This window comes from Dermochelys coriacea, chromosome 26 (assembly GCF_009764565.3).
Source record: "Dermochelys coriacea isolate rDerCor1 chromosome 26, rDerCor1.pri.v4, whole genome shotgun sequence".
Taxonomy (NCBI): domain Eukaryota; kingdom Metazoa; phylum Chordata; order Testudines; family Dermochelyidae; genus Dermochelys; species Dermochelys coriacea.
In genome coordinates, this window is record NC_050093.1 from 6,886,197 (window position 1) to 6,910,393 (window position 24,197).

The window sequence follows — 24,197 nt, forward strand, 5'->3', positions numbered from 1 at the left end:
GTGCTTACAGTCTAAACTCATCCTGTGTTGAGGGCCAGCTCAAGGACTGTGTACTCCTTAAGCCTTCCAAATAGGAGTTATATGATGCATAGGACTCATGCTTGTCCTGATGGGTTAAGTGCGTCTGGCCAGCTCTGATATTTTTTACGTGGTGCACAACTTTTTTGCTGGCCTCTGTGTACTAGGGGTAAGTTTCACCTTTAGTGAAAAGCCAATAAGATGCGCCAGGGCCCTGGCGTTCTGAGATCTAGAAGAGACCGGTTTGTTTGACTGATGTGTTTACCAAAAGGAGATTGAATTATAAATTTGTTATTTATGTTCAGTAAAATGTTCTATATCAGTTTTCATCACAGAATAAATATTTAATCTTTGCTCCCTTCTGCCCCCTTGTAGCAAATGTGGGTGCAGTTCTGAAAGATGAGACACACATTGGAAGGCAACGTGGATTGTTTATTTGCAGATCTGCAGGTGGAGAGAGTCTGAATTTCCCAATACTGATGGTCATTGGAGGAGGCTCCATTTTTTAGGTATCAAACACATTTCACACCTGCATATTTTTATACAATATAATATTTTCATCTATCTATGTATCTATCTATCACCATACATGCTATCTATCTATTTCACATACGGGGAGTGGAAAATGACCCCTACATTTCAGTTACTTAACACTTTCCATAAGAAGAGAGTCTAACAACTCTAACACCTCCATGATTTGCAACAGGCCTCTGAAATTCCATGGGAAGAAAGAGAAGTGCCTTTTCTCAAATAGATATATATTGATAAATAAATATAAATATATATAGATAGATAAACTCCCCTCTAATTAATATCTATATATAAAAGGACAGTTTTGTGTTCTGTTGGCTGCATAATTTTATTTGGTTTTGGAATTAATAACGGGTGCTTAGAGTCCAGATTAGATACCCCCTCTTTAATTTTGTATCAACCTGAATATATATGAGAGACAGCACAAGCTGTTTTATTAATTTCTGTTTTTAAAACGTGCATCTCCATTTGCTTTAGAGCAGGGGTGGGCAAAATACGGCCCACGGTCCGCGGTCCAACATTTCCGTCTGGCCTGCCAGGCTCTTTGCCTGCCCCCTCGCGATCTCCAGACCGCTAAAAGTCCCACGGCACAGTGGGGCGCTCAGGCAGGCTGCCCGCCTGCCGTGGCCCCACGCTGCTCCCGGAAGCGGACGGCTGCTGCTGGCATATCTCTGTGCACCCCTGGTAGGGGCGAGAGGTGGCTCTGCGCGCTGGCCCCGCCCCCAGCACTGTCCTCACAGCTCCCATTGGCCGGAAACCTGCAGGGTGGTGCTTGCAGGCACAAGCAGTGCACGGAGACCCGCTGCCCCCCTCACCCCAAGGGGCACGCAGAGACGTGCCAGCAGCAGCCGGCCGCAGCCACTTCTGGGAGCGGCTGGGGCCACGGCAGGCAGGCAGCCTGCCTGAGTACTGCTGTGTCACTGGCTGGGAGCCACCGGTCGTTAGCGTCCCCCTGCCAGAGCCTGAGCCTCACACCCAAACCCCCTGCCCCAGGTCAGAACCCCCTCCTGCACCTAAACTCCCTCCCAGACCCCGCACCTCCTCCTACACCCCAATCCTCTGCACCAGCCTGGATCTCCCTCCTGCACCAAACTCCCTCCCAGAGCCCACACCCCTCACGTTCACCTGCACCCCAACCCCCTGCCCCAGGTCAGAACCCCCTCCTGCACCCAAACTCCCTCCCAGACCCCGCATCCCCTCCTACACCCCAATCCTCTGCACCAGCCTGGATCTCCCTTCTGCACCCAAACTCCCTCCCAGAGCCCACACCCCCTCCTACACCCCAATCCTCTGCACCAGCCTGGATCTCCCTCCTGCACCAAACTTCCTCCCAGAGCCCACACCCCTTATGTTCTCCTGTACCCCAACACTCTGCACCAGCCCAGAGCAGCCTCCTGCACCCAAATTCCCTCCCAGACCCTGCACCCCCTCCTACATCCCAATCCTCTGCACCAGCCTGGATCTCCCTCCTGCACCCAAACTCCCTCCCAGACCCCGCACCCCTCATGTTTTCCTGCATCCCAACCCTCTGCCCCAGGTCAGAACCCCCTCCTGCGCCCAAACTCCCTCCCAGACCCCACACTCCCTCCTGTACCCCAACACTCTGCACCAGCCCAGAGCGCCCTCCTGCACCCAAACTCCCTCCCAGAAACTGCACCCCTCACGTTCTCCTGTACCCCAACACACTACACCAGCCCAGAGCACCCTCCTGTGCCCAAACTCCCTCCCTCCATTAATAGAGTGGAAATGTGCAGGCCAGGACCATTTACCAAAATTCATGGAGTGGCCCCCCTGCTAAAGCTATTGCCCACCCCTGCTCCAGAATCTAGATGCATGCATGCTAAAATGACCCTGCAAAACACAATTACAAATGGTCAGTGGTTGCATTGCTGATGTCAGTAGGTCTGATGTACACCAGCCTAACTACCACAGAATGCCTCTTGATAGACACAGCTGTAGCTGATAACCTAATCAGGCCCAAAGGAACTATGCGTGGGTGAAACTCACCTCAGGGCAGGGCCTATGTGCCAATTAAGACTTCTTTTGTGAGTTTAAATGAATCTAAAGTGTGCAAATAGGGGTAAATTTCACCTAGAAAGAGCAATGGTACACACGGCAGTAATTGTGTGTAGGTTTGGTTCCTAGCTTACAACAAAGTATTAAGCTTTTTTGCCTAGATCTACAAACAGTCTCCTACCCCTCTCCTTTCTCAAAAATCTCAACAGGGCTTGCAGTATGTTAACTGACTCTAGGCCTAATCTCACTCACACCTGTGCAATCCTGGAGTCGTTAACAAGCAGAGTTACCCCAGTGTAAAACTGGCATGAGAGGAGATTCAAGCTCATTGTAAAGCATCCTTTAGCAGAGGCGTTTTCCAGTGTGTTTTTCTGGTACCTACTTCTTTTCACTGAAGAGAAAGAAATGGCTGCAGTCCTAAAATAGCCATTTTGCATCTGGGTGCAGCAGAGTGCATTAGCTTTCCTTCTAGTTGGTGAGTGATTTTGATTTCTTTTATGTTTTGACCTTTCTCTTCTTCCTGTGAGGGTGGCATATGTCTTTGCAACATGCTCATGTGATAATGAGTCTTGGTGGCACAGAGCAAACCAAGGAGCTCGTGGCTTCAGAGTGACACACAGAAGACAGGCCATAAATGCCCTTCTTTTAAAAATGTTGCTGTAGCGCTCCTGAAGATTGTTGTGTGGCTAGTCCTGCAGGTCAAAGCTGTCTGTCTAGCCACAGAAGGGAGCTACGTTAAAACATTGTGAGTTTTAACGTCCTGAGAAATTGATGCTTTTGCTCTTAACATTAAAAGTGTGGTTTTATTTAAAAAAAAAAAATGAGGGGGAAATGTTGAGGTGTTTTTTTTTTTTTTTTTTCCTGCACACTTTGTGCAATTGCATCCAATAATGGTGCATATGGAGAAGAGAAATTCATTGCTGTAGTGTGGCATTCAAGTTGAATTTATCTTTTTTTTTTTTTTTTTTTTTTTTTTTTTTTTTTTCCCCCTGGCCTTGTATAGAGGCTCAACACAATACCAATGCTCTGCTTTCACTCTGTTTGTAAGACTTAAGTGGGGCACAGGGCCTATGCTGGCCCTCCATATATGGGTGCATTTTATCCCAGGACTATTGTCAGTCAATATTTGTCAGTCAGCTAGTGAAAAAACCTCTCCCAGTATTTGTGCTCTGTTTTAGCCTGAAAACAAAGACTAAGGGCTTGTCCACACTAACATTTAGTTTGTGGGAAGCTGGGGTGTGACTCAACCCCCACATTAGCCTGCTAGCACTGTCTGTTTGTGTGGATCTTGCTGATGTGCACTAACAGTTCCTTAGTGTGCTTTGATCTCCCCTGTTTTGAAGTGGGATTAGGATCAAAGAGCGAGTCAGCAGGATCCACATGGACAGTTAGCACATGGCAGGCTTATGCAGGGTAGATTCACACACCAGTTTGCTGCCAACAAAATGTTTGTGTAGACAAGCCCTGAGTCATAGAATTGCAGGATTTGATAGAAAATATCGCTTAAGTCATCTGGTCTGTTCTGCTGTGCAAGAATCTGTGCAAGATTGCTTCGTATAGTACATTTTCTCTAGTGGTTTTTCTAGCCCAGTTTTAAAGGGCCTGTGTGAATAGCACTGATACACTGGGAATGTGTAATTGTTGCTATAAAATCTATCTAAAGTGTGTCTAATTAGCCAGCGCTCTGTCTGTGACTGGAAGTCACTAATTTTTTTTTAGTCTTGCTAGAGAGATCCGAAAAACTGTCCCATTTTCCTGGCATCAACCTGGATTGTTAATCAGACGGTTATGTGTAGATTGTAAATTCCTCTAGATGGTAGCATTGCTGTACTGGACCCTGATAAACAGGATTAGACCGCTATATAGATAAGAATATCTAGTTATAATGGTAAACGTTGTGGTTTTTTTTTTTTTTGGTTTTTTTTTTTTAAAAAAAAAAAAGGGTACCAGTGGCGATAGAAATCCTCATGCTCCCAGGGCTTAAGCCAACCTTATTGAGGAAGAAACTTTCTTTGGAGGCAGGTTATCCCATAAATGCCAACTCCAGGGCTTCTTGGTTCGTTTAACCCTCTATTACTCATCCCTCTCCGTACTTGGACCGCGGAGGCTAAAAATGTTACAGCTCCCACATCTGTTAGCTCAAGCTATAGAGGTTCCCCGTCAGTCCCCAGTTCAAACCTTGTTCATGACCAAAGATTGCAGTCCTCACACATAAGTCTGGTGCTGTTCCTCTGCACAGGGCTGAAATTCAGCTTATTTTACCAGTCATTCTTTTTTTTTTTTTTTTTTTGGGGGGGGGAGGAGAAGGGAGGATGTGAAGAAAAAAATTTATAAATAAAAATAACCAGCTCTCACGGAGGTGCTGTATCAGGTTCTTTATCTGACAAGTGCTATGATCTACGGTCAAAATGCACACCAGGGCCTTTTTGAGCAAATTCTTTTTTCCCCCTCCTTACAAAGACTGTATGTTCCAACAATATTTATTTACGTAATGACACTAATGGCTCCTTTGGAACCATTACAGATTATTGTGTAAATATCTTTCTAAGGTATTTTAAAATACATCTGATTTACCCAATGGACCGTAGCAGCTCCTTTAATGACAAGGATCTTTTTTTTTTTTTTTTTTTTTTTTTTTAAACAAAATCGGCAGGGCTTTGGGCTAATACCTTCTCTGTTTAGTGTTCTCTCATTGTAAAGAAGTCTTGGGCTGTTACCAGAAAGTAAACTCCCTTCCACGGTGCCATGCATGTACAGTAAGCTTCCTGGTTGGTATGTTTCCCACTGGGCTGAAGTCCACACCCCCACTGAAATTAGCAGTATTTGGCCTCCTTGCTGGCAGGTTCAGCAGAGAGGACTTGGATTGGATTGGGGGAAGCGGAGTGAGCTCCTCTTTCCTGCAGAGAGGCAGCCCCAGCCGGACAGGGTGGGGGCATGTTGGCAGAGCAGTATGGGGGAAGTATGTATTTGCTACTGTCTATACTGTACTTGTTCTTTCGATAAACCAAGCTTGTCTAGCTGGTGGCTCAGCACTCTGGGTGGAGCATTGTATCTGGCCAAAGTCACTTTTATGCCCAGATCTTCAAAGGTATTTAGGTGCCTAACTTCCATTGATTTTAATGGGAGTTAGGAGCCTAAATACCTTTGAGGATCCGGGGCTTAGTCTTTTTGTGCCACAGTTCCCCATTTGAAAACTGGGGATAATATCATTGCCCTACCGCACAGGGAAGTTTGTGAGGGTAAATACATTAAAGACTGTGAGGCACTCGGATAGATACAACAGAGGTGGATGCCTTATCAATACCTAAGATAGATAGGAGGAAGGAGTTTAAAGAGTAAAACAACTAATTACTAACAGGTCCAAGTCCAATACAATCTGTTTGCACAAGTGAAGGGTGAAATGACTGTCCCACAAATGGCAAAACTGGATGATGATGTGGTGAGAACACTAAAGTCCCTTGGTGGATCTGGGTCTAACTTTTTTTTCACACTTTTGCTGTGTTCCTTTTTCCATTTTTAGGGGGAGTGCTACATAGCAGGTGCTGGTTTAGGGGTCCTGAGCCATGCACCGGATCCTGCTGGCTTCCTTCCCTAAATGAGGGTGGTTTTGGGAGAATTAAAAGAGGCTTGGTTAGGCAGTTCTCTAATTATGCATGTGGGAAAACGTTGTTGTGTGATTAGTTAACATTTAGATTTACAGATATCCCTTTCCTTTAACAAGTCTCTTTGCACATATTTAGAAACAGCGCACTCTCTCTTTTTTTACATTTTTAGCTTCTCTGGTACATTTAGCTGCAGTTCTTTGACATTTCTAAGGATGGCACTACTTATCGGACACTGGTTCGGGGGCTCAGGGCCATCAAAACCTTTCATTTGATAATTTTGAAACATTTCATTTGGATTTAGATTTTTTTTAAAAATGTGTTTTATCTTTTTTTCAAAGATAAATTTGAAACCACAAAACTCAACTTTATCTTTCAAAAAAGTAAAACACATTTTTTTTTTAAAAATCCAAATCCAAATGAAATGTTTGAATCAGGAGGTTTGTTGAAACTGGCCCGTTCCCACAAAGTGGTTTGGTTTCGATAATCCAGCATTTTCCAAAGAAAAAAACAGTGTCTGAAAATTCCTGACCAGCTGTAGTTCCACTCATGCAATCTACGGGTAAAATGCTACCATTCTAATTTGCTAGTTTCAACCCGACTGCACAGGGAAATTAAGACACAAGGTGCAGAGCAATGGAGCATCATCTTGTGCTAGATCTTCTCAGTGAAAGGTGTTGTGGTGTTGTTAATATTTATATTACCATAATGCCTAGGAAGCCTGGACCAGTATCCTATTGTGCTAGGTGCTGTACAAATATAACAAAAAGATGCTACCTGCTTGCAAAGAATTTACAATCTATGCCCAAGACAAGACAATACAGACAAAAGTACAAGGAAACGCTGAGGATATTGACATGGATGGTCTGTTTCTTAGTGTGTTAGTGCACAGTACATGTAAAATACAACCAGCCTGATTTGGTAGCATTTTACACCAACTTTGCAGTACTGAAAAAGATGTAATGTGTAAGATGCAGGGCAAAGAGAGTTGGGTATTGTATCATTATTCTATCCTTGCTAATAAGAGAATGCAACATGGAACTGAGTGGAGCCACGAGGCAGGGGAATTAAAAGATCCATGTACCTTTGTTGCGAAAGAATTGTCATCTACCCATGACTGATGACACATCTACATCACGTGCTGTACCAGTTAATGGACATGTACAACCATTCCTGTCCCGGGCTGCCAACGTTCTGTCAATTGGATTATTATTATTACTTTGTCATTTGATCAATCCAGGATCTGAGCAGTATTTGTTCACCGCATGTGATTATCATCTAGTTTGTTCTGTTGTTTGTTTCTCATCAAATATTATTCCGGCGCTAAAGGAAATTTAATTTAAAGGCAAATATCTCCCCTTCTTTGCTCTCCCTCCCCCTTGAAATTGCATTAAGCCATGTGTTTACCTTGGATGACAAGATACTGCACACAGAGTATGAAAACATTTTTTTTTCCAGCCACGCCCGCTTACTGCTCTCTTACTCTGTCATCTGGGAGAATGAAAACATATTTGGCTATGCAGATTTCTGTTTACAAGACAGAGGGTCAGGCTGTAGAACAACAAAATGGCACAAAGGGCCATGTGCTGCTTCTAGTTAAACTGCAGTAACTCCACTAAAAGAAAAGCAGTACTTGTGGCACCTTGGAGACTAACAAATTTATTAGAGCATAAGCTTTTGTGAGCTACAGCTCACTTCATCGGATGCATTTGGTGGAAAAAACAGAGGAGAGATTTATATATACACACACAGAGAGAACATGAAACAATGGGTTTATCATACACACTGTAAGGAGAGTGATCACTTAAGATAAGCCATCACCAGCAGCAGGGGGGGGAAAGGAGGAAAACCTTTCATGGTGACAAGCAGGTAGGCTAATTCCAGCAGTTAACAAGACTATCAGAGGAATAGTGGGGGGGAGAAATAACATGGGGAAATAGTTTTACTTTGTGTAATGACTCATCCATTCCCAGTCTCTATTCAAGCCTAAGTTAATTGTATCCAGTTTGCAAATTAATTCCAATTCAGCAGTCTCTCGTTCGGAGTCTGTTTTTGAAGCTTTTTTGTTGAAGTATAGCCACTCTTAGGTCTGTGATCGAGTGACCAGAGAGATTGAAGTGTTCTCCAACTGGTTTTTGAATGTTATAATTCTTGACATCTGATTTGTGTCCATTCATTCTTTTACGTAGAGACTGTCCAGTTTGGCCAATGTACATGGCAGAGGGGCATTGCTGGCACATGATGGCATATATCACATTGGTAGATGCGCAGGTGAACGAGCCTCTGATAGTGTGGCTGATGTGATTAGGCCCTATGATGGTGTCCCCTGAATAGATATGTGGACAGAGTTGGCAATGGGCTTTGTTGCAAGGATAGGTTCCTGGGTTAGTGGTTCTGTTGTGTGGCGTGTGGTTGCTGGTGAGTATTTGCTTCAGATTGGGGGGCTGTCTGTAAGCAAGGACTGGTCTGTCTCCCAAGATCTGTGAGAGGGATGGGTCGTCCTTCAGGATAGGTTGTAGATCCTTGATGATGCGTTGGAGAGGTTCTAGTTGGGGGCTGAAGGTGATGGCTAGTGGCGTTCTGTTGTTTTCTTTGTTGGGCCTGTCCTGGAGTAGGTGACTTCTGGGTACTCTTCTGGCTCTGTCAATCTGTTTCTTCACTTCAGCAGGTGGGTACTGTAGTTGTAGGAATGCATGATAGAGATCTTGTAGGTGTTTGTCTCTGTCTGAGGGGTTGGAGCAAATGCGGTTATATCGTAGCTCTTGGCTGTAGACAATGGATCGAGTGGTATGATCTGGATGAAAGCTAGAGGCATGTAGGTAGGAATAGCGGTCAGTAGGTTTCTGATATAGGGTGGTGTTTATGTGACCATCGCTTATTAGCACCGTAGTGTCCAGGAAGTGGATCTCTTGTGTGGACTGGTCCAGGCTGAGGTTGATGGTGGGATGGAAATGGTTGAAATCATGGTGGAATTCCTCAAGAGCTTCTTTTCCGTGGGTCCAGATGATGAAGATGTCATCAATGTAGCGCAAGTAGAGTAGGGGCATTAGGGGACGAGAGCTGAGGAAGCGTTGTTCTAAGTCAGCCATAAAAATGTTGGCATACTGTGGGGCCATGCGGGTACCCATCGCAATGCCGCTGATTTGAAGGTATACATTGTCCCCAAATGTGAAATAGTTATGGGTGAGGACAAAGTTCAGCCACCAGGTTAGCCGTGACAGTATCGGGGATACTGTTCCTGACGGCTTGTAGTCCATCTTTGTGTGGAATGTTGGTGTAGAGGCTTCTACATCCATAGTGGCCAGGATGGTGTTTTTAGGAAGATCACCAATGGACTGTAGTTTCCTCAGGAAGTCAGTGGTGTCTCGAAGATAGCTGGGAGTGCTGGTAACGAAGGGCCTGAGGAGGGAGTCTACATAGCCAGACAATCCTGCTGTCAGGGTAACTCCACTGTGCTTCTGAAACATTGAGTAGACGGACCAGCGATGTGTCGGAACAGAGGGGAAGGTATCAATGATGCTTTTCTGGAAAGAAGATGGAAATGATCCAACCAAGGTGCAACTCCTCCCTTTGCAGAGGACCAGCCCAAAGACCCTATGCATCATTAGCACCCTCCTTAGAGGGCTTGTGGGACACACATGGCATATAGGCCTTATACCGAATATCTGCACGGGGTTGAATTTCACCCTATGAGAAGATGGAGGTTTGTTGGCAGAGTAACTTACCTTTGGTAAAAAGAAAAGGAGGACTTGTGGCACCTTAGAGACTAACAAACTTATTTGAGCATAAACTTTCATGAGCTACAGCTCACTTCATCGGTGCTGGTCTTATTTTTTCTAGCTGGCTCTAGCTTCTACCTCACTAAAACATGGTCTTTCCCCTCCACCCCAATAGCATCCTCTAGGAGACTCAGCAGAGGGAGTGCCCGTGACTGAATGAAGTATGGAGCGTGAACTCTCCTCTCATCCCTATAGAGGTTCTTGGGGATGTGTGTGTGTGTGTGTGTGTGTGTGTTGGGTGGTGGAGGGGAAAGTGCATCCTGTACCTGTTCAATGGACAAGCAGAGGACGTCCTAGGGGGCTGGTCCTGTGCTCCCTTACACCAAGTTTATACTAGTTTAGCTCTGAGAATCAGGTCTTATGTATTTATTTATCTATTTTTTTTTTTTAAACAAACTTTAATGCTGCTGTCTGGGTGCTCTTGAGCTATAGCAATATGGCAACTTGCACCCGCTGGCCCTACAACTCCAGAGATGTCAAGGTAGCACTTTTTACCAGCAGGAGCGTGCTCCCTTCCAGAACTATTGGGGTCAGGACCTAATTTCACTAAGTTCAGGAAGATTTTTCCCATAGAGTTGGGATTGTTTTTTGGAGAAGTAATAACAGTGGGTGTGAGTCAGGTGAGAATGAAACAAGGACTACTTTGAAATTGGGTTCAGCCCTCGTAAGGCCTTTGGGCCAGATTGAGTCTGGACTGTTACATGGATGTAAATCCACAGTCGTTCCAATGAAGCTGGTCCAGTGAGAGAGTGTGTCACTGTGGAATGGCAGAAAGAGAGAAAGCAAGCCAGAGCTGCAGAATCTGGGAGAACTGGAGAGCAGAATTCACTACAGACATTTTGCACATCTCAATTACAGTTGTCAGGGCTCAGACTGCATTGAGTTGTTGATGGCTCCTGTCACGTTTTCCAGGCAATCTCTAGCTCTTGCAGTTGTGAAGGTAACCTTGAAAACATGAACTGATGTGGTGATGCAAGCCTGAATTTGCAGGCAGCCTGAAACAATAACCTTTACATGCCCATTCATCGTAACACAGTGTTGACACGGATGCTTAATGAGGGTCATTTAAATGTACCGCATATATTTATCTCCCCAGCCTTGCTGATGACTGTATTCAGTGCTCAGGTAGCACTTTAAATAAACTTACAGTGATGAGATCAGAATCTGGCCGTATGTGTGAGTCTCTAAGGGGTCTGAGAGGAAAAGATCAAAGTGTTGGATTCATCCCTAGTTTAAAACCATTGATTTCAGTCTACTATAGCCTAGAATCCATTTGAGGGAGTGCATCTTGGCATGTCCTCACAGCAAAAGCTGGGCATAACCTACCTGTTATATGCTTCTAAAAATTTCCTTTTCCAAGTATCTATTTAACAAGCTGAATGTAGAGAAGCTTATGCTGATCTGTGCCCCTGGGTCTGCCTTGCAATTGCAAATGAAACGAACAGTCACCTGATGAAAGAAATTGTATTAGATAAATATGATGATGATTCCTCTTTTCACTGGAACAAATAGAAGGCAAGGAGGTTTCACGTACTGTTAATACCCAGCAAAAGCCAGGGACGGGTAGAATCCTGTTAGCTCACTAAATAATGGCAGAGGTCTCAGGTGATTATGTATGTGACAGGAAAGAATGTCTGCAGCAATACTAGGTAAGGCAAATTGTTCTCGGGAGGGTATCCCTTTTTCTGATCTCCGATTCTGGGCAAGAATTGATCACTTGTAGGGGGTCAGGAAGGAATTGCTTCTTGAGGAAGCAGTGTGCAAAACATGATTTCTTTGCCTTTTTTTCTAAAGCATAAGGCTTTGGCTACTTTCAGAGGCAAGAAACTGGCCTAGATGGCACGATGATCTGATCTGATTTGTTAGTTGTATTACTGTAGGACTCCTACATTTGTGCAGCACCTAGAACCATGAACAAAACGCCAAAAGAGATGGGTTCAGTGTTTGTTGTAGTTATGTGGGTCACGAGATATGAGAGAGACTGCTCTGTTGGTGGAAGAGGCAAGTTTTCAAACTCTACAGAGCTCTTCTTGAGGTCTGGGAAAGGTATTTCATTCTCAGCGCTCAAGAGCAACAAAGCACCGAGATGCTCTTGAGTCATGGTGGATCGAGGGCATTTTTTGACTGTTGTGAGCAGAAAGCAGGAACGTGATCCACTACAGTTAGTGATCGTTAGTGACGAAGACAGCCGTAAGGCACTTGGGAAACATTCTAGCACATTGGGTTCAGTGATAACTCGGTTCATCCAAATAGATTTGCTTTCGTCGCCTTTTCTCTCTATTTCCGAGGGTGAGGTGAATTCAACAAATGGAAGAAATTCTTTAATAAAATCTACTGGGAGATCGTCTGGGTACTTCTGACACAGACATTTGATACCTTCGCTGACTTCGGAACGTGAAATGTTGGGTAAAAAAATCTGTCAGTACGCTGAAGGTTTTGTCAGTGTTTTCGTAATCCTTGATCCGATGTTCTAATGAACTCTTCAGTTGGTTGATGACAGTATTAACTCTGAAGGCCTCCTTGTCACTGAATGAGTGGGCAGTTGCATCGTCACATGTCTTCTGTCTTTTATGGCGTTTGGCTGACTTGTACTCATGGTTAGCAGTCTTTGCAGCCCCCTGAATTTCATATTCATCAAAACTATCCAGCCTTTGTCGAAGAACAGTTCCAAGACTCCTCATTAGGTTTACAGCTGTGGAAAGGTCAATATGAGCACTTTGTAAGCTTAGACTGCACTTGCTGAATGGCTGAAGAATATAATTCCAGATCTCACACAAAATACCAGTTTCCAAAGTGCACATTGCGTCACTCAGGATCTTTGCATCTCTTCTTGTGGCTGATTTTTGAGATTCATCCTCCTTGATGCTCTCTAGCATATAGTGGTTTAAACTAGATTCTCCAGAGACCATCAGACAAAGAAAACACTCAGGGTCATCCTCCTGATCCAGCAAACGGACCGGACCCTTGATTCATGCAGGACCCCAACCCTTAGGAAACGATTGGAAGGACTTGGCCTACTGGTAGGACAATTTGGCCCAGCCGATAAGAAATCTCCAGAGTTCCTAAAGGAACAGACTTCTTTCTCTCCTGACAAGCCATCTTACCTCTCTGTGCCTAACTTCCTGCCCATGGCCCTTCTGTAAAATGGGGGTAATGACTTTTTTTTTTTTTTTTTTTTTTTTTTTTTTTTTTTTTTAAATCTCCTGGTGGGGAAGAGAAGTTCTGCAAAGCTTAAAGAATGTGCGAGATCTTTGGCTGAATAGCACCAGGTGATATTTCTCAGCTACTCTGGATGGCAAAATCAGATAGATAGGCTTCAGTCCGTTGCATGTACCTTATGGCTCTCAATGACATGGGCATTTGAACTGAGAGACAAGTGGCCAGTACGTGCCAGAAATTCTATTTCAACATGAAAATTCATCTTTGAAATGAGGATTCTGCATTTACCCCCCCCCCCCCACTTCTTGTGCATGGCAACACCTAGAAGAAAACAAATAAGAGACATATTGGCACAGATCCTGGCAGCTTCAGCACTCTAAGTCTCTAAAAAGGATTAATATTATCTTTCTGGCATAAAGGGCCTGATAATCCCACATTCTGTTTGTTTCAAACCCAGCTGAAAAACAAAATCGCTCAAGGGGAAGGTCTGGCATTGTTTCCAGCACTGAAGTGCACCACTCATTTGAATTAGGAGTGGCTCCTTCTGAAGTGTGATCAGCCATTATGTCTGTAGGCTAGTGGCTGCAGCTAGAAGCTGAGAGTCAGGGACTCCTGGGTTCTGCTCCCAGCTCTATGTGACCTTGACAAATTCTTTGGGTCAGATTCCCAGTTCCCCTCCCCGCCTTCCCTTTTTAGACACCTGTGTGCTTCCCATGTTCTGGAGCTGTGAAGGGGTCTGCTTGGTGCCTGATGTAACGAGCTAGAGCAGCCTCAAGGCTGTTCTAGCTTATGCTCTGCTTCCCATGTCACCAGGAAGGTAGAGAATAGCCATAGAAGAGTGCAGTGCACTGGACCATGTCCCCAATCTACCCCTTATGCTGGGGCTGGGAACAGAGCTGGGGTAGAACCTTTTATGTCAGCTCCACACTGGTTGGGGGAAGCCTCCTGCACAGGTCATATATAGGCAGTCTTTGGGGGATATTCCGAGATCCTCAGATGAAGAAAGCTATAGACATTTCAAGTCGACTGCCATGATTACTGTAGAAAGCTGACAAAAGGTGTGTCCTTCATCCCAGGAGTTCTCACCCTTATCTCAAGGCTTATTTACACAAGTAATTATTCTGCTAGAGCTATGCCAGTCAATTTCCTCACGTAGACACGCCCTTTTCAAATGAGATCTTCCATTCTCCCTGAGGGCAGTGACAGAGAGCCTTTGGTGCCTCCACCCAAGCTGTATTTCCCAGGCTCACATTAACCCCGTGATTATAGGTTCCTACTGCAGGACTCCACAGTGTTCTGAAGCCTGCCATTGTTTCACAGGAAGGTGGTTCACCTGGCACGGGGGTATATGTTTTACTCTCGTGCCAGGTACCAAGAGCTTCAGCAACCTCCTTAAATCCCGATAGTCTTTTGATGACGGCAATATCCAAGGCAAAGCATCCAGACGAGGACGATGGAAGGAAAATTGATTTACCATGAACTATTGCACTGAAAGAGGTGGCTGGGTATCATGAGATGTTAGAAACACCAAGTAAGGATAGTCGTGGGTGTTAAGGAACTCGGGAGGTCTGTGCTCAGTTCCCAGACCAGGCTTTCTGTGTGACACGTATATAAGCTACTTAATCTATCGCTGCCTCAGTTCCTCATATGTAAAATGGAGCTAATGGATGCTTCCTTTCTCCCACTCCGTGCTTGTCTGTCTATTTAGTCCCTGCCATGAAGAGTTGCATTCTATCTCATTATGTATTTGTACAGTGCCTTGCACGATGGTGCCCAATCTCACCTGTAGGTGCAAATGTAAAGCAAATAATGATCATCATACAGATGCATAATTTGTTTTTGTGACTTTTTTTTACAATTTAGTCTAATTGGAATTTCCAAATGAAGTGTAGTGTCTGTCAACCTGCTGCTGAGAGTCAAACTGCCCAAATCGGTTAACAAGATAAATCTGGGGCAATTTTCTCATAAATGTGCAGAGCCTCCCTATTCAGCTACGGATTAAACTGGTTTGATTAATCACCACTGAGGTTTCAACAAGTGGATTTAACAATCAGAGTCTGGAAATGACCTAAATTGTCTACCAAACCCTGTCATGAGAATTTAACTTCCCGAGAAGACTGTATTTTGTGGGCTTAAATCTTCATAAAGTCAGATTTTTTTTTTTTTTTCAAGTGTGCGGCACTCACAAATGAGGCCAGATTCCCCAGAAAGCTCAGCATTTTGGGTGTGGAGCTTGTCCTGAAAATCTGACTCCTATTGTGGTTGCGGAGGACTTTGGAGAATCTGGTCTTTATTGAGGTGCCTAAATGGTGCTGAACTCTCTTATAAATCTGGACCACAGTGCTGCAGAACTCCCCGAGCTAGAAAGTAACAAGGCAGTAACAACAGCTGTGGCCCCAGTAACCTCCAACTCCATCTCCCAGCATAGTTATCATTGATGTTTGTTACTAGGTTGTTTCTCCTTTACAAACTGGAGAACACTGTGGCATTGTAAGAGGCTGAACTTCAAGGGGCTGCTGGCCATGTTGATTGTGTTGACAGAACACAAGCTGTAATCAAAATAAGTTACTTAGAACAAGAGCACTTTTTTTTTCTTTTTTTTTTGTCCAGGGTAATTTTGTATATTGTAGCTCTTGATTCTGTTCCACTGCTATGCTGTGCAGATTGCATTGTTTGCGGCTTGTAACGTTTTTGGTTTTGCTGATCTTGCTTTATTCTCTGGACACTGTGTGTGGGTGCTGTATGAATCTTTGTAGTTTGGATATACCTGCACGCATCTCTGAGAGCTAAAAGGCTTTCCTCGTGCTGTTCATCAGGGTACTGGACTAGAGAAGGATGATAATTCCTAGCTTTTATATATAGGGTCCTACCAAATTCACGGCAATGGAAAAACTCGTCACGGACCACGAAATCTGTCTACTACAGGATAAAAGCACGAACAAGACCAGATTGCACGGGGGAGACCAGCATTTCTCAAATTGGGGGTCCTGACCCAAAAGGGAGTTACAGGGGGGTTGTAAGGTTATTTTTGGGCAGGGGGGTTGTGGTATTGCCACCCTTACTTCTGCGCGGGTGGCCGGAGAGCAGCAGCTGCTGACTGAGGGCCCAGCTCTGCAGGCAGCAGCGCAGAAGTAAGGGTGGCAATACCATGCCAGGCCATCCTTTCTTCTGCGCCGCTGCTATGGCGGTTCTGCCTTCAGAGCTGGGATCCCGGCCAGCAGCTGCCGCTCTCCAGCTGCCCAGCTCTGAAGGCAGCGCCGCTGCCAGTAAGGGCACTGAGGTAAAAGTAGCAGTAGTGCAACCCCCCCGCTACAATAAAGTTATGGGGGGTCCCCCCAACTCCTTTTTGGGTCAGGACCCCTACAATTACAACACTGTGAAATTTCAGATTTAAATTGCTGAAATAATGAAATTTTTTTTATTTTAAATAATCCTCTGACCATGACTGACCAAAATTAACTGTGAATTGAAAAAGTGCCATATAAGTAGGGCCCTATCCATCAGTAGATCTCACCGTGCTTTGCAAAGGAGCTTAGTATCGCCCCATTTTACAGATGGGGAAACTGAGACAGAGCAAGGAAGTGACTTACCCAAGGTCACCCGGCAGGCCAGTGGCTGGAGCCTGAAATAGAATTCAGGACTCCTGAATCCTAGTTCAGTGTTCTATCCACTGGGTGAGAGTGCTGGTCTCATCCATTATGGCATTTCTTATATCTCTGCATTTCTCTCAAAACAGCTTCCTAGGTAGCACAGAACTGCTGTTCAATAGCCCTGTGTTGGCCCTAACACTCCTAGTTTAAGGAGCGTGGCTGGAGCATGCTGCACTTGCGTTCATAGATTCCCAGCCTGGAAGCAACCACTGTGATCATCTAGCCTGACCTCCCGTTCAATACGGGCCGTAGAACTTCCCTGAAATAATCCCTAGATCAGATTTTACAGAAAGTATCCAATTTTTGATTGAAAAAAGCTCAGAGATGGAGAATCCACCACCATCCGGGGTCAATTGTTGCAATGGTTAATCATTTTCACTAGTAAAAAAAATGTACGCCTTATTTCCAGTCTGTATTTGTCTAGCTTCAACTTCCAGCCATTTGATCATGTTAGACCTTTCTCTGCTAGATTGAAGTGCCCATTATTAAATATTTGCTCCCCGCGTATGTACTTCTAGACCTGTAATCAACTCACCCTTGAACCTTCTCTTTGTTAAGCTGAATATATTGAGCTGTCTGAGTTTATCACTGTAGGGAATGTTTTCTAATCCTTCTCATGGCTCTACTCTGAACTCTCTTCAATTTATCAACATCCTCCTTGAATTGTGGGCAGTAGAACTGGACGCAGGATTCCAGCAGCAGTGCCAAACACAGAGGTAAAATAATCTTTCTACTCCTCCTCGAAATCCCCCTGTTTATGCATCTCAGGATCACATGAGCACTTTTGGCCACAGCATCACATTGGGAGCTCATGTTCAGCTGATTATCCACCACCACCCCAAGTCTTTCTCAGAGTCACTGCTTCTCAGGATAGAGCCCTCCAGCCTGTAAGTATGGCTGACATTCCTTGTTCCTCGATGTGTAAGTTTACATTTAACTGTTCTGAGAGGCATATTGATTGCCTGAGCCCAAGCGATCCAAATCTTTCTGAAGCAGTGACTTGTTCTCTTCATCATTTACCACTCCCCCAAGTTTTGCATCAGCTGCCAACTTCATCAGTGATTATTTTAATGTTTTTCTTCCAGGTTATTAATAAAAATGTTAAACAGAATAGGGCCAAGTACCGGTCCCACTAGAAACACCCTCTTGATGGCAATTCGCCATTTAAAATTTCCTTTTTGAAACCTATCAATTAGCCATCTTTTAATCTGTTTAATGTGTGCCATGTTAATTTTACATTCTTGTTTTTAAATCAAAATATCATGTGGTACCAAATCAAACACCTTACAGAACTGTAAGTATATTGCATCGACACGATTACCTTCAGCTATCCTAATGGATGGCTTGTGGGGGTTGTTGCTGCAAGGACATATGTATGGTTAGGCCATTAACCTGGGATTTGGGACTTCAGTTCCCTGCTCTGCTACAGATTCCCTGTGTGACCTTGAGCAAGTCACTTAGAACTTCTCCATTATCTCCCTACTGCAGAAAGACTATCTCATAGAGGAGTTGGGAGGATAAAAGTGTTTTAAACATTGTGAGGCTCTCAGATACAACAGCAATGGGGACCAGATAAGTACCTTAGCTAACTTACTCTGGAGGCCACTGACCAGATTGATTAGCTCAAAGGTGGTTAAAATCTTTGCCCCTCCCTTGCACCTTCTGGTCTTAAGATCACAAACGAAACAGTTCCCATAATGCTTTGTCACCCTTCTGCTAGAGTCATCCAGTTTGGGCCTTCATAAACCTGACACTGAGAATGTGCAGAAGGTCCCAGAAAGACCTTTTTAAAGTTTTCCATTCTGATTTTCTTCTTGGGCTGGAGATTGTCAATAGAACACCAGTCGATGTGCATTTCCTTTTTGTTTTCTGTAAACGACAGTACTTTAGTTTAAAGAATAGACGTCTTTTTTTTTTTTTTCTAAGAGCGAATAGCTCTGTAAATTATTGCAGCCAGACGTGTTTGGAAATGCCTCCGTAGCTATCCGTTGTTGATTTATTCTGTTTGTCCACCTTCACGCCATGATGTTCCATATAAAAGCCAAGCAGCCTATTTCCACCTTGATTTCTTTTTGTGAAGTCATGCATTGTAATTTCCCATGGGAAGATCATGCAACTGCAACTGGAAGTCTGTGGTTTGCCATTTCTGCAAAGTACCTTTCTTCTTTTCTAAGTTGTATGTGGTGGACTCTGCACGTCAGAATTATGGCTGGGATGCTGAAGCTGCTTAGCTGCTCCTGCACTTTACAGGCTCAGTGCTGCAAGGTGGTGAACGCTCCAGCCGCCATACAGTAAAGCATTTATCCACTTGTTTTAACTTTAAGCATAGGTATCAAAAACGGATATAACCCATTGTGGAATGTGCCAATTCACAGAGGATGTGAATGGTTGCAGTTGCCAGCTACACAACCCGGGCTCTTTAGCTCAATCTGTAGCATCATACGCTTTTAGCCCCAGGTTCAATCCCCAGTGCCGGACAAGATGTTGGGCATCACAGAGGTGCAAAAAAATTGAATGCAAAATTGGAGGCCGTGTTTCAAAATCAGGCCCATGGAATGCAGAATTTTTGGGAATCTGTAGTCTGGCTAGTGACAGCATAAATCTAGCCCCTCTTTGAAGAGAGTCCCTTCCAGCACCATGAGTAGGGTGACCAGATGGTCTGATTTTATAGGGACAGTCGCGATATCCAGGGCTTTGTCTTTTTATATAGGTGCCTATTTACCTCCCCCATCCTGATTTTTTCACACTTGGTCACCCTAACCATGAATAATCTTACTGGGATGTATGCAAACCTCATAAATTTATTAATTCTGTCCCCTGACTTGTATGTTCCTTATCAGAGAGTGTCCTATGTATGAATTTTGATTGATGGAGGAGCTGGGATGGGGACAGACCACATCTGCTCCAGGTATAGATTATCTGGTGGATGCTGTGCGTAAAACCTGCCTGAATGTGATCCTAAACTTTGTCACTGTGTAAAGCGCTGGGGCGCTTCTGTCCCACTTAAGCCCTATTTTGAGGTCTTATGTAGAATTTAGATAGTGTATAAGCCTTGGGCTCATCCTCTGCCCAGGGACCGATTTCACCCTATATTTGGTCTCGTTAGGCCTGCCTGTGAGACAAGGTGAACATCTGCAGCTCCCGTTGACTTCAACTTGAGTTGTGGGTGCTTGGCGTCTCTCAAAATCAGGCTATGAGTGTTTGGACACACTACCTATTAGCTGCGCTTCCCTGTTCATCCCATCAGGTTCTTCTGGTTGATCCTGCAGTGCAGTCATTGGGTGAAATTCTGGCTTCATCGTTGTCAATAGTAAAGGGTTTTGGAAAAGATTTTGAAATCTTCGTGCTTCAGAGCTTAAACCAGCCTTTAACTTTTGGGGGTCAGAGCAAACTTTCCATAGGGTAGGTAATCCCTACAGGGATTATCTACAGCGTAAACCTACAGGGTTTCTTGCACCTTCCTCAGGTGGTAGTGGTCACTTTCAGAGCTAGGATATTGCATTAGATGAAGGATGGGTCTGATCTATTATGGCAATTCCGATGTCTCTGTACTCTTTATGCCCCCTGCCTCCGACTGTTAGCCCAACTGTGTTAACTAGTTGCCATCAATCTGGTTTGCAAATGTTGATTTAGGTCAGACAGTGTTTTTTCTTGGTTCCCTTCCTGAGGGTGCTTCTCAAGTGTGTGGGTTATTCAATGCAAATGTTAGTCAACAGTTACGTTATCCCCCCCCCCCCTTTTTTTTTTGGCTGTGTTAAATGGTTTGGCAGAAACAAGTGTAAATATTATGTCAGCATTAGACACTATTTAATCCTGATAGATATGTTGGCTGTGGAACCTGACTCTAATTGACGGATGTTAAATCATGTTTGTTGCACTCCGAGAAACAGGAGTTCTGCATTGTAAAGGCTGATTAAAACTCCATGTCTCCATAGTCTGGGTGGGATTTTCTTTTATGTATTAATCAAGAGGAAATTTATCACAGCAAGAGTTTGCTTTGTCCTTTCTATTGTTGTCATTAATGCTTTACCACTGGATTATGTGGATATCAAAACATTACAGCCCTTTTTTTTTTTGTTTTTTTCTCTCTGTGTCCTTGTGCTTTGCATTAAAGTATCAGCGGGAAGGAAGCCTTACAGTCCCCTGTAGAAATGCACTTGGGGGATTCAACAGAAAAGAGTTGCAAAGGAGGAAAAATTATACAGAACTCGAACATTCGTTGTCTCTAGGCAGGAGTCGGCCAACAAACTCTTAATGGCAGGAGTTGCAAAATAATCTGCGGGTTCCCGGCCTAATCAAGTTGGGATGTTAGTACTGCAAGTTGCCTCTCTGGATGTGAATGTGATCACAGTGGGTGAGATGTTACCTTGGTTCTGGTGCCAGGTGTGTGTGCATTCGTGCTCGCTGGCAAAAATCTAACACCTGGGACGGGTAATGCTGATATTACTTGACACGTGAATCCAAAAGCTTTTGTATTCTCAGTTTACAGATGTGGAAATTGAGGCATGGAGAGGCAAAGTGGCTTGCCCAAGGTCACAGAGCGAGTCATTGTCAAAGCAGGGAATAGATCCAGGTATCTGGGACCAGATTTTTGAAGGTATTTAGATGTCTACCAATGCAGCTAGGCATCTAATGGGACTTAAAGTGCTGGGCCCACTTAGCATCTGTCTGCATCATTAGGTGCCTAAATACCTTTAAAAATCTAGCTTCTTGTCCCCTAATCCCATGCTCAAATCACAAGAGAGCCCCACCTCTCTTGTCAACTGCACATACACAAAGCAAGTCAGTCTAATAGACGTGGTGGATTTGAGGTTTGCAAAAGAAACTTCTCAGACAAGAGTGGCAAGTAGGATGGATCTTGTAAAATGGATTGGCTTGTGTAAGGGATTAATAATGGGCTGAGGAGCTTTTCACCTCTAGGCCACTAGTTCTAATGCATCCTGGGGCAGTGGAGACCAGAAGTTGTTACCAGCTGGTGTCAAGTGGTAGCTTGTGTGAAATGAATTGTGGTCTCCATCCGTTTAATTGCAAGATCAGCATTGCAGTGGTGTCTGGTTTCTTTAGTAGTGCTTTTGGCACTGGGGCTGACGACTGAAACGGGCATTGGGAAAGAAGGGCCCTCTCAGCCCAAGAGGGGTGTCCCTCTTGATCAAATTCTGCCATCTTGATGGCTGGTTTGGTAGCTTAGGTGAAAATGAGGTGATTTCAGTCCAGTTCCTTTTATCTGGTAAGAAAAACCACCGCCACAAGTAGCCATGGAGGGACGTCTCAAAGCTGAGACATGGGCTTGAATTCTAGACCATTCTCACACCCTCACTCCCTCGCTATATGCAGAAGCTTAATTTGTCCCATGTGAAACTGTTGGCTTCAAAAGGTTCACTTTATGCTTTCTTCTCTCTTGAAGAAGATACTTCAACTTGGCGCATAACACCTGATAATCTTTAAATTACTTTAGGATTATTTTTTTGGGGGGGGAGGGCCCTATAAGGCCAAATTATACCCTCAGTTGCACCCCCATAAATCCATTGCAGTCAAGGAAGTTAGTCTCTCAATTTACCTCAGTGCAACTGAGAGCAGAATTTGCTCCCGTTGTTCCTGTTCCACGGATACAGGACTTCGGTCTCCAAGGCTATACTTTTTTGTGTGCCTTTCACAACCAGTTAAAATCACTGCTTTGAAAAAGTACCCCACAGGCAACATAGCAGGGCCATGTATGGCTTATAAAGAGCAGGTGTGTGTGCTAGGCTCCCAGCTTTATGCCTATTTTTCCTTACAGAAATTTAAATCCACTAAATTAACAAAAAAAACATTTAAGAAATAATGAATAGAAAAATAACCTTTTGAGTTCAGCTTTGTCCGCACAAACACCGACACGTTTCTGCTCTTGCTTACGCTAGTGTAAATCTGGACTATCTTCCAGAGAAATCAACTGTTACACTCGTGTAAAATTGATATCCGCTCAGAGCCAAATCCCATAAGTCTGATTCTGTGCTGCATGGCATCTTTTGCTGTTCTTTACACTTGCACTATGAAATCAGAACGGTAGCAGTTTACACATACTTTGCACTGGTGTAAATGAGGTTGGAAAGTGCAGGGCCATGGAGAAATGCTACCGTGTGGTGTGAACAGATGGGGGGGGGGGGAATTGTCCCAAATTCACTTTGGGTGTCCAATTATTCCATTGACTTTTAATGGATGAAGGTGGCCCGTTTTGCTTTCTTGTCAGTTTGGAACAAATCTCCTTAATGGAAGACGGATGGAGAAAGCGACTCATCTGAAAGAAACACTTATTGCTTAGTTATGGAATTTATGACAGAGGTTCCTGTGTGCTTTTGCGCTAATATATATAATTTTTCTGTTTGGATGAAAATTACTGCAGATTGGAGCGTGCAAAATACCTGATTTAAAAAAAATGTGAAAAGCACAGAACTTATTTCTGAGCTTCAAGGGTGAAATTCACCCCTGTACAGAGAGCCAGCACAAAGCCTCACTTAGGCTTCAAAGTAAGGACTATGTGGGACGTCGGTGGTGAGTAGCCATGGCTCTGGCCCACGACATGGATGAATTTCGTCCAAAGGCCCCAAACCTTCAAACATGCACATGCTTAAACTTTAAACATTTTGAGTAGGCCCACTGGGTTCATGCAACTACTCTCCTGCACAAAGGTGAACACATGCATAAGTTTTTGTCAGATGGGGGCCTAAGAGTGTGAAAATAAAGAGCAAAAAGAAAAGGAGTACTTGTGGCACCTTAGAGACTAACAAATTTATTAGAGCATAAGCTTTCGTGAGCTACAGCTTCACTACAGTCTCTAAGGTGCCACAAGTCCTCCTTTTCTTTTTGCGAATACAGACTAACACAGCTGCTACTCTGAAACCTGTGAAAATAAAGAGCTGCATTGTCTCCTATCTGGAAAGCAGAATGGGTTGGGTTGAGTTTACAGGATTAATCCAAATTGAAAACATTTAGAGGCCTCTGCGTATACTCAAAGTATGGAAAAATGTGAAACCATCATACATTTTAGCTAGAATAAGCGCCTTGCTGTATTAACTGCTGGTGGCTAGAGAGCCGTCCATTTGCTGCTAATCAGGTGAATGACATCAGCTTTCATGTGAGTTTGGAGTAGTAAATGAATGGGGGGAAATGTTCTCGTTCCTGCAAGGTGCGGTGGCTCCTGAGGCCTCCTTTAAAGTAAACGAGAATTGAGGTAGTTCAGCACGTGTCGGGATGTGCAATTGCTGGCTGGACTGGACCCAGGGTTGGTAGCATTAAGTGTTGGCCTACTCTTAACAGTGACGGGTGATGATCTGATACCTGCAAAATTGCTGCACCTGCTGCTCCTGACCATTGATTATGTGCTGCTCATATTAGGCCTGATCCTGCAATAGTGACACATGCGAGTAATCTACAGTCATGGTAGCAGCCCCGTCGACTTCAGTCTC

At 44.2% G+C, this 24,197-nt stretch overlaps 1 long non-coding RNA gene across 1 annotated transcript in view; it reads left to right on the plus strand.

The window, feature by feature from the left end:
• The first annotated feature begins 2,895 nt into the window (after positions 1 to 2,895).
• The window catches only part of LOC119848758, a 92,525-nt gene continuing 71,223 nt past the window's right edge, over positions 2,896 to 24,197 (plus strand). Inside the window, exon 1 of the long non-coding RNA XR_006277077.1 lies at positions 2,896 to 3,040. This is a non-coding gene — a long non-coding RNA (uncharacterized LOC119848758). The remainder of the gene's footprint in view (positions 3,041 to 24,197) is intronic.